This window comes from Hordeum vulgare, chromosome 3H (assembly GCF_904849725.1).
Source record: "Hordeum vulgare subsp. vulgare chromosome 3H, MorexV3_pseudomolecules_assembly, whole genome shotgun sequence".
NCBI classification, from domain to species: Eukaryota; Viridiplantae; Streptophyta; class Magnoliopsida; order Poales; family Poaceae; genus Hordeum; species Hordeum vulgare.
Window position 1 is genome coordinate 108,175,999 of NC_058520.1, and position 14,957 is coordinate 108,190,955.

Below are 14,957 nucleotides of genomic sequence, written 5' to 3' on the forward strand. Positions count from 1 at the left end.
TTCTGGAATTTTTGAATATTTCTGGGCCTGAGAGCTTGCCTGGGGGCCAAACCAGTGGGCCACAAGCCCTACCACCGCCACCTACCCCCTGGTGGCGGGGTGCAAGCTTGTGGCGCCCACAGGCACCCCCTCCACTCATTCCAGCTCTCAGCTTCTTCTTCCACCTCCAGAAAAAATTGTTTCGCAGCTCAAACCCGTATTCCTGCTCATTTGGCTGTGATTCTCGATCTCCTTGCTCAAAGCACCATTATCCGAACCGTTTTGGGGAAATTACTCCTTGGTAAGTGACTCCCCATTGGTCTAATGAGTTTTTGCTCTGATGATTTACCCTTCGCGTATTCTTGCTACCTTGGTGACCCTGTTCTTGAGCTAGAAATGTTGATTTTAGCTGGTCCCAAGTAGTTTTAGCGCGTGATACGGTCTCTAGGCACTAGTAGGAGTAGTTGCTACAAGGTGTGGTGAGTCTTCATTCAATTTTCTCTTGAACTTCAAAAATTTCAGCATAAGCAAATTATGTTCAGGAGGAAGTTTCATGGTGGTTCCTCAAGTAAGAAGGGTCCTCGTCTCTCTTTTCGGGAGCCCGAACCTTTTCAACTAAGGGACAAACCGGTACAACCATGTGAATGTCCTGCCGATCAGTTCATGATCGAAGCAGGTTTCATGGATGAGTTTGATGCACTTGTCCGCAATGCCAGGTTAGAAGAATTCCTATCAGATAAATGTGAACAGTATGCTATGCTCACTGCCTCTTTCGTGCGTAGATTTAAATTTTTAGCTGGCCGTGAATCATCCATACTGTTTGATCTGTACGATAAATCCTATACCGTGGATCTGGAGGATTTCAATAGGATTTGCAAGATACCCGATTGGAGTAGTGCTAATGATCCTCCTAAGTCTTCGGTCAGAGACTTTGTCTCGAGTATAACTGTTGGAGAAACCAGAGATATCAAGCAAGCCACCATAGGAAGCATCCATTTCCCTGCCTTGCACTACCTTGCCCTCTTCATAGGTAGGTGCATTAATGGCAAGGGAGCACATTGTCACCTATGCGCTTCTAACCTTAGTATCCTTAAGAGCGCACTAATAGGTGATAGGAGCTTCAATATGGGAGCTATTATAGCGAGGAGGCTGAATAAAAATGCGAGTGAGGGGGATTTATTTGGTGGACATTATGCTACACGCTTAGCAAATTTTCTTGGGGTATCCATCCGTCCAGAAGACCCTCCTCTCCGTACAGCCTACCTTGATCGTATCGCTCTAACACGCTACCAGTTCCTTGAGAGAGATCATGGATCCCTCCTATACCGCTTGATATTTAACGGGCAGCATGTTTTCTATATTACCCTTCCTGCTCCTGCTTTCTTTGACTTTCAGGTAAAACGAAGATACTACATAACCATAGGAGAGGCAGAGGAGTATGAGAGGGAGGCGACGGTTGCTCGACTTCGTGAGGCAGCTATTCAGGCAGTGGCTGCAACGCTCTCGTATAACACCCATTATGACTTTGGGTTTCGCCAGGACCATCCTTGGGAGTAGACCAAGCTAGGCCAAAAGCCTAAGCTTGGGGGAGTACGTGTTCTCACCGACTTTACATTCATGCCTATGCTTTCACTATGTTAGCCGGTGTTTACACTTTGCCACTGTAGTATCCATGCTAGTTTATTTTTGTTTTCTTGTTTTCTTATTTTGTGTCCTCTTGAGAAAACCCAAAAAGATTTTTCTTTCTTCTTTTGCTTGTTGGGAGCTTTCCCGTGTAAATAGTTTTCTTTTTCTTTGTGTCAAGGTAGAAGATATTGGTTACAATGTTTAGTGGTTCTTACATGCTTACCTGTTTAGCTTTCAAAGAGCCATATTATTGTCTTCTCCTTTGTGTTTGCCTGCAGATTCAGCTTAGTCCAGTGCGCTTATTATTGTTCACATCGTTCGATCATGCAAATGAAAGGCAACAATGATGATATATGATGAAGTGACTGAGACTGAAAAGCTGGTATGAACTCTATCTATTTTGTTTTTGTATATATGACTAGCTTGTCTACCGAGATTTAGCTTTGTTGTGAGAGAACCATGTTTGCAATGACAACTTAGAGATCATAGTTTCCGATGCCATGCTTATTTAGCTGAGAGCTTATAATGGTTTCTCTTGAATGCCAACATAGATTTTGAGATGACTATGATGTAGTATGATAGGATGGTATTCTCCTTTGAATGTTTCAAGTCGCTTGACTTGGCACATGTTCATGCATGTAGTTGAAACAAAATCAACATAGCCTCTATGATGTTCGTGTTCATGGTGATTTATATCCTGTTCATGCTTGCATTCAATGTTAAACAAACTCATTGCATCTTGATGACTGTTGTCGCTCTCTAGTTTGTCGCTTCCCAGTCTTTTTGCTAGCCTTCACTTGTACTAAGCGGAATACTGCTTGTGCATCCACTTCCATAAACCCAAAAGTTTTTCCTTGAGAGTCCACCATACCTACCTATTTGCGGTATATACCTGCCGTTCCAAGTAAATTTGCATGTGCCATTCTCTAAACCTTCAAGAAATAATCTGTTTTGCATGCCCGAACCGCTCATGTGGTGACAGAGGGCTATTGGTATCTTCCATGCTAGGAGTGTTATCCTCGACATGTGTTTTTTCACAGTCATTCACGAGAAAGGGGCCGGTATTTGGAATGCCCAGTTCCACGCTTAAATCGAAAACATAACTGTAAAACAAGACTCCCCCCGGATTGATGTTAGTATGGACGGTACCCGAGGATTCGGCTAGCCGTGGAGTGTGATTGATTGGTGGTGGGGGAGTTAAAACTTTACTTTTCTGTTTGGGAACCGCCCATAGCATGAGTAGCATGGAAGATATTGAGAACTCTTGGTCTTTGCATTGACAATGAAAGCATGCCACCCAAAATTATTATCTCTGTTTTCAAAGCTTGAGCTCTGGCACCTCTGCAAATCAATGCTTCCCTCTGCGAAGGGTCTGTCTATTTATTTTCCTGTTGAGTCATCCTCCTCTTATATAAGCACTAATAAGAGAGCACCTCTGTCATTTTTATGCTTTGCTTTTGATTGATATTGAGTATGACTATGACTGTATCTTCGTTGCTATCAATTACAATGTTTAGTCAGCCCTTGATCTTTGAAAGTGCTCAGCATTTATGTTTTGCGGTCTGTGAAAGAGCTAGCGAGATACCACCTATTCATATTGCTTCCTGCTTGTTTTGATTGAAGTGTTCGTATTTGAAGCTCGTTATTATTTGCTCGTTAGCTGATTATGCCATTGTTATTTGTAGCGGCCCGACTCAAGACGAGTCAAGCCTCTGTGTTTCTGTGCCATCCCTGGATCAGTATGCTGGCACAGACAGTACATCAATGTATATATCAAAGTGCAATCACATGTAAAATAGCGTAAAACTGATATATACCTTAAATACTTCGGCGGAAGCAGTCAAGGGAGTGGAGTCCCAATAAACACCAACGGCAAGTTGAGTGTAGACCGTAACCCTGAATCGTACTCTTACTCGTCGAAGAAAATATCTGCAACATAAGACGTTGCAGCCGTGGAGGTCAGCATATCGAATATGCCAGCAAGTCACATAAGAGAGGGGTGGAAAGTAATCATCTATACTATATGCATATATGGCAGGTGGGGCTATAAGTTTTCAGCGTAAAGCAAGTTTTCTCCTACATCAAGTGAGGGCTAGAAAACAAAATGTTACTACATTGTTGGTTGTTAACGAGATGGTTCCGCCAACCAGTTCTCGTACCCGAGTTGTCAATAATTACCCTCATCAAATATATTTAATGGTGTTGAGAAATCCAGATAACTCCAGTTCCTTTGGCTCAAGTTGTCCATGACCGTGGACACGGCTAATCGATTAGGTTTGAGTACTCTGCAGAGTTTTGCACACGTTCCCCACAAGATTTGATCGCCTCCGTGTATGTCCTCGCACTTCAGGGTGTTTGAAGACCGGATGATCAAAACATGGTCTTTCAACGGGTCCCTCTGAATCCCTGTCGGTGCCCATCCATTCCTACCGTTCTTCTACATCTGCTAGCACCGCCTGTCCAGAGTCACCTCGTTGTCCAACCAAGCCAGAGCCCATAAGGACTTGTGGCTGTGCAGGTAAGCCTTGGGTCTTGAAAATATCCGTCCGTCTCTTTGAGCCTGGGTGAAGCTTTCCGCATGATGTCATGCCCTCTCCAGCATCCCGGGCATCCACTGGGTTCTCCAGGGAGCCGATCAACCGTCCTTCACCCAGAGTTGCATTGCGTCCGAGGTCTTGAAAATCTTGTCTTAGCCGGTCTTGATTATTATATCAACCTCGCATCACTCGTGATATACACTCAACCGATAACCCGTCTACTCAAGCATAGCATTAAGAAATTGTCGTCCCGGGGCCAAGTGTCGGGGTTGTTGTGTTCCTACCACATGATACTACAACTTATACTAAAGTTTCCAAGTACCTAGGCAGCATGCAATTGGGCAAAGAAAGGTGATCTACCATGCATCGAAAACATAGGTAAAATAACATGATCAAAATGACTTGCCTTGATGATAGTTGTCGAAGAAGAATTTCTCGAGAAATAACTTGATAGACTACTCGTCACTCTCCGATGAAATCTATATAAGAAACATATCATTCACATAAGCACTCATACTAGCAATCATTCTAGCAATCAAAAAAAAAAAGAGTGCGAATAGGAAACCGAAGGAAACTTCAAATAAGACTAGAGAGTCTTCTACTACGTCAAACACTAAATGATTTTTTCTAACAGAAAATAATAACAAGGAACTAAGATATAAATTAAACTAAGATAAAATAAAGTATTTTTTCACAAAACTATTTGAAAGTATTTCCAAACGGGATTTCAAACAGTGGAGAAAACAATTGCAAGTTACTAAGGAACTAGAATTGATTTCATGAAAACAAATAAATATAAAATAAAAACTTGTTGCAAAACTACTGTTTAACTAACAGAAACAAAACATAATATTACTTAAATAATAAATAAAATATTTTAAAACAAAAATAGAAAAGGAATTACCGAAATCCTAAAAGAGGTGAAACAGAACTTGTTTCACATGACATAATGCGCTAAAATACTCAAACAAATCTGAAATTTTTACCACTGATAAATAAGATCACTAGTGATCAGTACCAAAAGGAATCAAATTAAAAGCTATTTTTCAACTCCTGGAATAAGCAAAACAAGGTTTAAACTAAATCTGATCTAACTTATATTTGAGAATTTCAAACATAGACAAATTATATGTTTTTAAAAACTACAGAAAAATTGGAGTCTACTGGAACAAGAATCAATGTCATTGGACTTCGGGATAAAAAGTTGTGGCCAAAACAAAACAGAAACTTTCTGTTTTTGCAATTTAGACAGAAAACTGAAGCTAACTAGTAAACTAGCAGGGGGTACACGTGGCATGCTACTATAGGCTGCGGAGGGCGTTTGTTGCAAGGCTAGGAGAAAACGGCCGAAGCTAACAAAACTCGCTGGTTAAAAGCTTAAGTGAAATAAAAACCGCTGGTTTTTCTACTCTAAACCGAAAGGGTATTTAGAATCTAATCTACACCACATATCTTAGATCTAAGGGCTACTAAAGAAGAAAAGAGAAAACAGAGAGGGGAGAAGAAGCTACCGTGGCTGGGGAGCTACTCCGGCGGGGATGGGTGGTCGCCGGCGAGGGGAGGCTCCGGGGGGGCGGTGGAGGAGTCGGGGCGGCGGCGGCGGTGCTCCTCATCCGAGGGAGGGGCTCGGGGGGGCGGAGAGGGCGCTGGGGCGCTGCTCCAGGAGGCGGCCGAAGGGCAGCAGCTGTGCTGCTCCGGCGAGGTGGGCTCGGGCGGCGGCTCGACGGGGTTAGGGTGGGGACGGGGCGGCCGGGGTGGGGGGTTATATAGGCCAGGGGAGGGGAGAGCTAAGGAAGGGGAGAGGTGGAAATCGGGGAGGGAAATCCCGAGGTTCCTGGTGCTGCTCGGTTTCGGTCTGGGAATTGGAAGGAGAGGGAGAGGGATGACCGATGGGAGAGGAGGGTCGGTTGCGGGGCCCGCTGGTCAGAGAGTGGAGGCGGGGAAGAGAGGGTCGGTCGGCCTGATTTAAGGGATTTGATCCCTGGGGCTCCGGGATTTCGGCCCATGGCCTAAAATGCGCTCGGGGGCGGCGGCTAACTTTCCTAATTTATAACTTTTTCCGAAACAGAAAACAAAAGCGAAAAAAATAAAGTAAATCAAAATATTAATATAGGGTATTATATACCAAGAAAATCAGAAAAATATTCTCTAACCGAATAACATTTTTCCAAAGCAAAAAATAAAAACTTAAAAAAAATGTTTTTTCAGAAATTCCCAAATTTGCTTTATTTTCTTCTGCAAATAATTTTCAAATGACCCTCTAAGTTTTAGGGGGCAAATAACATTCAAAATGCCCGGGTATTTGAGGGTCATGTTCCTCCGCTCTAGAATGTATTTCCCGGCATTTTGTTGCACGAAGAAAACAAATAAAAATGCAAAAGAATTCAATGCAAATGTCTCCATTCAAATTATTTATAGTTGAAGAAGTCATGTCATCTTCTCTCTTTGCTTTTAAAAGCTTGAACTTGAATTCACCGGAGAAGGGGAAAGTCATTTTATTCCCTCTCATTCAAAAGTTTCGAAAAGTTTCAAATTTCACACAAGTTTCAGTCACTCAGCAAACAAACAAACAATCAATCTAATAATTATATTAACATTCCAAAATTTATAATTTTGGGATGTTACATTATTAGTTTACTGTGAGACCTTTGTGTCATTTGCTTATGTGGTTAACTTGTGATCTTGCTGAAATTTTGGTTATGAGTTAGACATAGTTGCAACAACAAGACCAAACAGAGTTTGTCAAAGTTTTTCTTTCTCTCTCCGTTTGTCAACTGAGTTGCTTGAGGACAAGCAAGGTTTTAAGCTTGGGGAGTAGATACGTCTCCATCGTATATACTTTTCCAAACTCTTTTGCCCTTGTTTTGGACTCTAATTTCCATGATTTGAATGGAACTAACCTGGACTCACGCTGTTTTCAGTAGAATTGCCTTGGTGTTATTTTTGTGCAGAAATCAAAGTTCTCCAAACGTCTTGAAAATTTACGGGGAGCGGTTTTGGAAAATATCAAAAATATCTGCGCCAAGTTCCACCTCAGGGGGTGGGCTAGCGGGCCACAAGCCCCTGCTCCGCCACCACCCCCCTGGTGGCGGTGGGCAGGCTTGTGGGGCCCACACGGCTCTGCCACCCCCAATTCCAGCTCTATAAGTTGCCTTTCGTCCCAGAAAAAATAAAAAGAGAAGTTTTCATCGCGTTTGCGATACGGAGGCGCCGCCACCACCTATTCTTCATCTGGAGGGCAGATCTGGAGTCCGTCTTGGGCTTCGGAGAGGGGAAATCATCGCCATCGTCATCATCAACCTTCTTCCATCTCCAATTCCATGAAGCTCTTCGTCGTTTGTGAGTAATCTATTTGTAGGCTCGCTGGGCGGTGATGAGTAGGATGAGATCTATCATGTAATTGAGTTAGTTTTGATGGGGATTGATCCCTAGTATCCACTATGTCCTGAGATTGATGTTGCTACAACTTTGCCATGCTTAATGCTTGTCACTAGGGCCCCAGTGCCATGATTTCAGATCTGAAATTATTATGTTGACACAAATATACGTGTGTTTTAGATCCGATCTTGCAAGTTGTAGTTACCTACTATGTGTTATGATCTGGCAACCCCGGAGTGACAATAACCGGAACCACTCCCGGTGATGACCATAGTTTGAGGAGTTCATGTGTTCACCAAGTGCTAATGCGTTGGTCCGGTTCTTTATTAAAAGGAGAACCTTAATATCCCGTAGTTTCCTTTTGGACCCCGCTGCCACGGGAGGGACGGACAATAGATGTCATGCAAGTTCTTTTCCCTAAGCACGTATGACGACACACGGAATGCATGCCTACATCACATTGACGAACGGGAGCTAGCCACATATCTCTCCGTGTTATAGCTGTTGCATGATGAATATCATCCAAACAAATCACCGACCCATTGCCTACGAGTTTGTCCTACTGCTGTTGTTACTTGTCTTGCTCTGCTACTGCTGCTACTACTGTCGCTTGCTACTGTTGCTACTTGCTACTGCTGTCACTACTGTTGTTCCTTGCCACTGTTATTGCTCGTTACACTACTGCTACTACACTGTTGGTTCACCGGACGTTGACGGAAACTGACAACTTCTATCAACGCGGTAACGGAGGCGCCATTGATAAAATCGTTAGGAATAGTTTGCCGTCAACAGATCGTTTCTGACACCGTTGTTATCATATTCTTTGTTGTTACTACTGTGCTTGCAGATACTAATCTTTCAGGTGTGGTTCAATCTGACAAATTTAGCTGCTAATACTCAAGAGTATTCTCTCACCTCCGGACTGGCTTATCAACAAATTGGGTCAAATACTCTACCCTCGAAAACTGCTGCGAACCCACGCGCTGGTGGGCCATCAACAACATTCTTCTAGTTTCATTGTCCGGGAGTGCTAGAAGCATTCTTCTGGTGTCGTTGCAGGAGAAGGTTTGTTGTCATCAGCATTCGTCTAGCTAACACCAGAGATTGCAATCAGTGCCCTTCCGGAGGGGGATTCGTACACGGAGGGCTTCTTCATCAACACCATTGCCTCTCCGATGATGTGTGAGTAGTTCACCACAAACTTTCGGGTCCATAGCTAGTAGCTAGATGGCTACTTCTCTCTCTTGGATTTTCAATACAAAGTTCTCCATGATCTTCATGGAGATCTATATGATGTTACCTTCTTTTGCGGTGTGTTTGTCGAGATCCGATGAATTGTGGATTTATGATCAGATTATCTATGAATAATATTTGAGTCTCATATGATCTCTTATATGCATGATTTCGTATCCTTGTAATTCTCTTCGAGTCATGGGTTTCGTTTGGCCAACTTGATCTATAATTCTTGCAATGGGAGAAGTGCTTGGTTTTGCGTTCATACCGTGAGGTGTCCTCACCTAGTGACAGAAGGGGTAGCGAGGCACGCATCATGTTATTACCATCATGGGTAAAAAGATGGGGTTTATATCATATTGCATGAATCTATCCCTCTACATCATGTCATCTTGCTTAAGGCGTTACTCTGTTTGTTATGAACTCAATACACTAGATGCATGTTGTATAGCGGTCGATGTGTGGAGTAATAGTAGTAGATGCTGAAAGTATCGGTCTACTTGTCTCGGTAATGATGCCTATATGTATGATCATTGTCTTAGATATCATCATGACTTTGCGCAATTCTATCAATTGCTCGACAGTAATTCGTTCACCCACTGTAATACTTGCTATCATGAGAGAAGCCTCTAGTGAACAGTATGGCCCCTAGGTCTAGTTCACATCATATTTTCATATCTACACAATTACTTTGTTGCACTTTTCACCTTCATATCTCACCATGCAAATAATCGTGAAGGGATTGACAACCCCTTTATAGCGTTGGGTGCAAATTTGTTTGTTTTTGCGCAGGTACATTGGTGCCTCATCTTGATACTCCTACTGGATTGATACCTTGGTTCTCAAAATGAGGGAAATACTTACTGCTACTATGATGCATCACCCTTTCCTCTTCAAGGGAAAAACCATCGCAAGCTTAAGAGGTAGCAGGGCGCAATGCAAGAGTTTTGCGGATGAGAGCATATCCGGCTTGACGTTTCTGCAGTTGCACACCCCGAGTCTAATGGACAGCCAGAAAGGGTGAACCAGGAAATATTGCAGGAATCAAGCCCCGGCTTATGGTACCTCTGGAGCGTACTTCAGGATGTTGGGTGGAAGAATTGCCCTCAGTGTTATGGAGTATCAGGACCACCCCAAATCGCTCCACGGGTTTTACTCCTTTCTTTCTGGTCTACGGGGCAGAGGCAGTTTTGCCAAATGACATCAGACACGATTCACCGCGAGTCGCCGCCTATGTGGAACAGGACAACGAGTTGGCACGACAAGATTCGTTGGATGCTTTGGAGGAAGAGTGAGACTTGGCTACATCGTGATCGGCGATCTATCAACAGGACTTGCGACGCTATCACAACCACCGCGTCAAGAGCTGGAATTTTCAATAGGGCGACTTAGTGCTCCGGTTGATTCAAGACCATACTAATATGCATAAGTTATCACCTCCATGGGAAGGACCCTTTGTCATCAGCAAGAATCTTCGGAACGGTTCATACTACTTGGTGGATCTTCGCCCTGATCGGCCAACTATAGAGGTTGAGACAACTCGCCTCTGGAATATAGCCCACCTGCGGCCTTACTACACCTAGAGCCATGGGCTCCTTCTTTTTTGCAAATCTCAGAACTTGTAATATTTTATTTATAAAGCAATAAAGCCGGCACCCACGAACTTCGGGATCCTTTGCCGTTTCAGCTTCTGGAAAGCATAAGTCTTTATTGTTCTATGAGTCGTCCAAGCATGGATGCTATCAGTACCAAAGAGCATAAGTCACCATGCTACACTTGTTTCAAAACTGGGTACTGATAAGCCAAAGAGGACTAAAGTTGCCACGCTGCACGGTTCAAACATGGGCGCCTTATATGGTTTTGAGAATTAAGCCGGCTTACTTGGGGGCTACTAGTTCCCAAGTCGTTTTGCATTAAGAGTGTAAAACGCTTCTGCAATCCTATGTCTGACTTTTCCGTAATCATACGTCACTTGGGGGCTTCCACTCACTGAGTTTAGCGTGAATACCCTCTTGGGTAGCGAAAAATTACCGCATTACAAATGGTTATACTGGACTATGTGTTGGACGAGTTGCCCTATGGACCCATGTACTCTTGGCAAGTCAATCCGCTTTTTGGACCCTGAACTCGCCTCGGTTAAAACATGAAAGGTATGGCCAGAGCCACACATGGAAAATAGAGAAACCATTGGTTCACTGAACCTGCTTCACTGAAGCTTGACTCGCGCCTGATCAGCCGGTCCAAAAAACTTGGGTTGTTGCAAAAGCCTTCTTAGGGTAGCACTAGAGTTTCGCAAACTCGTCATATCCTGTCGTAGCTCATCGAGCCGACAATTTTTTACGATTATCTTCCTTGGACTGCCGCAAGGTTTTGTAAACCTTTATATGACTCAACGCGACTCACTGAGTCAGCTCCTTGCTTATAATTCGCCATGACTCATTGAGTCGGCCTATGGTGTTTTTCCCTGACAAACAGGTTGAAGAAATTTTTTCTTGTCGAAATATGACACTTCCTAAACTATCAAGCATCAAGATTGGTAAAGGCGACTCATGATTCGCAAAAAGTATAAACTGTTCAACAATGTCAAGCAAAAGGCATGGATGGAAGATTGTTTCCCTGAAACCTAACAACTATTACATGGCTCACTCGGCCATACCGGGCGTCATCTCCTGGTCAAGAAGAGACCAAATTGTTTTTGAAGAAATGATTACATCCTGGGTAGACTTAAGCCGCCTCCGGGTCGCCTTGCCTTGAGCTCTCTCCATCTTCAATTTGTAAGTCGCCCAGCTTCCAGTTGCACTTGGACAAGGCAACGAATTCATCTTCGTTGTTCAGAAAGACATATAGGTCTGCTTCAAAGTCAAAGGGATTCTTGCGCCGGCGAGGAGTTAGGCTGGTAATTCCGAACAAAGGAGGAGTCACCTTTTTGTTGCTATCATCATACGCAACCTGGTATTTGTTCAAGTCCAAACTAGCCGCCAGCTGAGTCGCCGCGGCACGTGACTCTTTCACAACACGGTGGTAATCGTCTTTGGTAAACTCCAACTCATCATCCTTCTGTTCACGGTAACCAGCTGCTACCTCCTCTGGCTTGAGTTCAGGGGCATAGGCCAGGCACCGACTTAGGGTGGTCAGAGTTCCCTTGCGGGCGGCTGACCTCTTTAGTTCATCTACTTGTGGTGGCAATGTTGACAAGCAACCCAGCATATTCTTGATGGACTTGATTGGTTCCTTGTTGCCCATCACTGCCTTCATCGTCAGCATGCTCCGTGTATACAGCTGCTCCGTAAAGGTGTAAATCGCCTTCAGCTTCAGGATGCAGTCGTTTTGGAGATTGGCGGCTCGCGGACCTACAAAGGATAAACAATGAAGGTCGGTATTTGCAAACTAGATTATGACTTCTCTTTCTGAGCAAGGGAATGGCTACTTACCGAAGATGGCTTGGGTCATGTTGGAGACATGCTTTTCTAGCCCAGAGAGCTCCTGCAGGGTGGCTTCTAGCTTTGCCTCGGCTTGTTCCGCCCGCTTCAGGATGGCGGCTTGATCAGCATTGGCTTTCTTCTCAAATTTTTGGTGTCAGCTTTCATTTTCTCCATGTCAGCCAGGGCCAACCGATATTTTTCTTCAGATGCGGTCCGAGCATCCTGCTGTTGGACTAAGCTTTTCTTCAAGTCAGCAAGAGATGTCTCGGTCCGGGTCACAGATTCCTACATACAAATTTTGGGGAGACAAGTTTCAGAACTGTTGCAAGCAACATCCCTGACACTTGGGGGGTAATGTATGATTCTTTTCGAAGTCATACAAAATACAAGACCCGGCTCATCTTTCAAAAGATGACCTGTCCCTTGGGGGCTATAGTTTGAAGTTTTTTACCTAATGCAAGACCTCGTTCGTCTTTCAAAAGATAACCCGGCCCTTGGGGGCTACAGGTTGAAGTTTTTTACCTAATGCAAGACCCGGTTCATCTTTCAAAAGATGACTCGGCCCTTGGGGGGTATAGGTTGAAGTTTTTCTCTAAATTCAAGGCCCGACTCATCTTTCAAAAGATGACCCGGCCCTTGGGGGTTACAAGTTGAAGTTTTTCTCTAAATTCAAGACCCGGCTCATCTTTCAAAAGATGACCCGGCCCTTGGGGGCTACAGGTTGAAGTTTTTTCATCTAATACAAGACCTGGGTCATCTTTTAAAATATGACCCGGCCCTTGGGGGCTACAGATTCAAGTTTTTCTATCAATTCAAGACCTGGTTCATCTTTCAAAAGATGACCTGGCCCTTGGGGGCTACAGGTTGAAGTTTTTCATCTAATACAAGACCCGACTCATCTTTCAAAAGATGACCCGACCCTTGGGGCTACAGGTTCAAGTTTTTTTATCAATTAAAAACCCGGTTCATCTTTCAAAAGATTACCCAGCCCTTGGGGGCTACGGACAGATATGGGTCTATCGGATATTGCAACAAACATAATTTCATCAAGCAAGATTAGTCTCCTAGAAGGCTAATGGGTGGAAGAACACATAATAAAAGACGTACCTAATGTTTGACTCTCATCATGTTGATCAAGATCTTCTCCATTTCATAACTCGTCTCCAGCCGACTTACAAAGCCAGAGAAGAGTTGTTCAAATTCGAGCTTGTCATAATGGATAAGTTTCAGCTTAGTGATCTCTTGTTCTGCGGAAGGATGGGAATCTTTTGATGCATGTTTGGATAACACCGCTGCTGCAGGTTTGGAGTAGCCAGTACCAGTAATAATTACGGTATCTGGATCTTCAGTCGCCTTGGAAGAGCTCGACGGGTTAACATTTTCAGTGGTTTCCTTTAGAGGACCTGGAGAGTCGATCTGGACGTCAGGAATGTCATCCACAGGATCATCACGGGCCTCCGCTTGGTCTTCATAAAACTCTGGGGCGGAGGTGCTCATGCCTAACACCTCAGTCGTCTTAGGAGCATAAGACAAGTCGCCAGTTTTTCTCTTCTTTGCTTGTGCTCTGAGATGAAGACGTCAAAGTTAGAGAAAATATCATTATTGGGAAGGAAAAAGGTTAACAAAAGAACTTACCCCTGTACACAAATCATTGGTGGAAGAGCTGACATCAGTGAGTCGCCAGATGAAGGCGGAGAAACCTGAAATAATAAAAGTTCAAGGAGTGAATGAGTTGTGAATCACATTTTTCTACAAGGAGGAGAGTGTGTTCAACAGGAGTACACCTCACTTGTGCACTTCCAATCGGTTGTATTTTCAGGTAACGCGGAAACTAAGTTGCCAGAATGGCTTTGAGTTTTACGTTTGGGAGCATATTTCACCTTCTTGAAAAGGAAATCAGGGTCCAGACAAGCATTTGGGTGAGACATGGGAACTTTTCCACAAATCCACCTGGCCGACCTAGGTGAAGAGGAAGTTGAGTCGGAAGAAATAGAAATTACCTCAACCACGTCATCTTGGCTCTCATAGCCATCGTCCTACGCATAAAGGTAACAAGATATAAGCATAAGTTAGAACATAGTGATGATAAACAAAAGGGTAAATTTTTACCTCTGACTGTTCTTCGCCGGCTTGGGACTCGCCGACGACGGATGACTCCTTGACGGCGGCTTTGACCTTGCTCGTCTTCTTCTTATTCTTCGGCGGTGGTTTAGTTGTTTTCTGGGCAGTCACCTTTGGCCTTCGAGACCAAAAGGCATCACCTTTCTGGTGGATAGAATCAAATTTCAAACCCGGAACATTGGCACATATATTGAAAAAGGTAAAAGGAGGCGACTTAGATTGTTACCGGTGGAGCCGGGTTGGAGAGACAGAAAGGCTTGAGCCCGACCTTGGCACAGTTTTTCAAGGACTCGCCGGTTAACTTCTTGATTATGTCAAAAATGTCTTGCTCGGGGAGTCTTTTATGAAAAAAGCATTGGGGATGGTTCACACTACCATCGTACTCACACATTAGACCATCTCGGCGACTCGAAGGAAGAATATTCCACTCCACCCAGCAACGGAATAGGTCAACCCCGGTGAGCCCATTATTTGTCAAAGACCGCAGCTCGGAGAAGATGGGGATGAATTCTGATTCTTCTTCTTCGGTAAGTTTCTCTGGCAGCTTGAAGTACATGGGTAAGCGATCTTCTCAACTCGGAAGTGGGTTCTCACCGGTAGGAGAAGTGTCACGAAAATAAAACCAAGACTCGGCCTAACCTTTGGGATGGTTGGGCAGGAG